The sequence below is a fragment of the Pongo abelii genome, chromosome 12, assembly GCF_028885655.2.
Source record: "Pongo abelii isolate AG06213 chromosome 12, NHGRI_mPonAbe1-v2.0_pri, whole genome shotgun sequence".
Classification (NCBI taxonomy): Eukaryota; Metazoa; Chordata; class Mammalia; order Primates; family Hominidae; genus Pongo; species Pongo abelii.
Genome location: NC_071997.2, coordinates 27,879,951 through 27,882,002, shown reverse-complemented (window position 1 = coordinate 27,882,002; position 2,052 = coordinate 27,879,951). Strand labels below are relative to the sequence as shown.

Below are 2,052 nucleotides of genomic sequence, written 5' to 3'. Positions count from 1 at the left end.
GTTTAAGTTTATGTGGAAATTGTCATAAATGCATACACCCAACAAAAACATTTTTTCAAGAAAGTCTTCTAATCTTAGAATAGGGAGTCTGTGGCATTGGAGCCATGACCCCATTCCCTCTCTCCAGTTCCCAATCCTGGACTACAGTTTCTCCTCTGGAAGAGTAGATTATTAGCATGCCTCATTCCCTGAAGCTCTGTGTTGCAGAAACCGTTTTGCAAGCAAGAGTAGCCAAGAGGTTTGGTGCTCCTTCCTCCACCTAGTCCCCACTTACAGCACAGAAACTCTAACCCAGGAATATCAGACTGAGAATACTGGGCTTCAGTTGCTTTTGCCCCAGCTTACTCATAGGATGAAGGCTCTGTACTCGTACGTAGAGTGAAGGTTCCATGCAAGGAGATGCATTTGGAGGAGACCAGGAGTTATGTCACCCGTTTCCCCCTTGTAGACTGTGGGTATAACTCCTAGAAAAGCAGGCCACTGTCCCCACTCCTAGCTCTGGAGCAGCAGAACAGAGGTTCTGTCCAGTGGAAATGGCAAGTCATAAAAACAGCTCTGGGCCGGGCACGGTGGCTCACGCCTATAATCCCAGCACTTTGGGAGGCCGAGGTGGGTGAATCACAAGGTCAAGAGATCGAGACCATTCTCGCTAACTTGGTGAAACCCCGTCTCTACTAAAAATATTTAATAAAGGGACTGACTAGAATAGGATGAGGGAAGATGTTGAAGTGTAAGGGTGCCACCAAATACGTTGGATCTGGGGAGGGGAGCAATTAAGAGCATATTGACAGCTCCCTGATGGCAACAAGCAAAAGGGAATGCCAACAAGCTCAACAGAAAGAGCCTGGCACGGTGGCTCACACCTGTAATCCCAGCACTTTGGGAGGCCAAGGTGGGCAGATCACTTGAGGTTAGGAGTTCAAGACCAGCCTGGCCAATATGCTGAAACCCTGTCTCTACTAAAAATTTAAAAATTAGCCAGGCATCATGGCATGTGCCTGTAATTCCAGCTATTCAGGAGGCTGAATCGCTTGAACGCAAGAGGCAGAGGTTGTAGTGAGCCAAGATCACACCACTCCACCCCAGCCTGGGTGACGGAGTGAGACCCTGTCTCAAAAAAATAGAGGCAGCTGTTATTAGTCCTAGGGTTAGAACAAGCCTCAAAGATACTCTACAGGGGCCTGAATTTAACTGGATTAAACTGCGGCGACTTGTGCCCCAGAGCATTGTCAGAAACAATAGAGTGGCCAGGTGTGGTGGCTCATGCCAGCACTTTGGGACGCGGAGGCGGGAGGACCACTTGAAGCCAGGAGTACAAGACCAGCCTCAGCAACATAGTGAGACCCTGTCTCTATAAAAGTCAGGAAACAACAGGTGCTGGAGAGGATGTGGAGAAATAGGAACACTTTTACACTGTTGGTGGGACTGTAAACTAGTTCAACCCTTGTGGAAGTCAGTGTGGCGATTCCTCAGGGATCTAGAACTAGAAATTCCATTTGACCCAGCCATCCCATTACTGGGTATATACCCAAAGGACTATAAATCATGCTGCTATAAAGACACATGCACACGTATGTTTATTGCCGCATTATTCACAATAGCAAAGACTTGGAACCAACCCAAATGTCCAACAATGATAGACTGGATTAAGAAAATGTGGCACATATACACCATGGAATACTATGCAGCCATAAAAAATGATGAGTTTATGTCCTTTGTAGGGACATGGATGAAATTGGAAATCATCATTCTCAGTAAACTATCGCAAGAACAAAAAACCAAACACCGCATATTCTCACTCATAGGTGGGAATTGAACAATGAGAACACATGGACACAGGAAGGGGAACATCACACTTCGGGGACTGTTGTGGGTTGGGGGGAGAGGGGAGGGATAGCACTGGGAGATATACCTAATGCTAGATGACGAGTTGGTGGGTGCAGCGCACCAGCATGGCACATGTATACATATGTAACTTACTTGCACATTGGGCACATGTACCATAAAACCTAAAGTAAAAAAAAAAAAAAAAAAAAGGAAAAAAAATGAGTG

General features: G+C 46.2%; 1 protein-coding gene across 2 annotated transcripts in view; it reads right to left on the bottom strand.

The window, feature by feature from the left end:
* Positions 1-2,052, bottom strand: part of LOC100448218 (large ribosomal subunit protein uL30m) — a 178,491-nt gene that overhangs the window by 153,485 nt on the left and 22,954 nt on the right. The window lies entirely within an intron of this gene.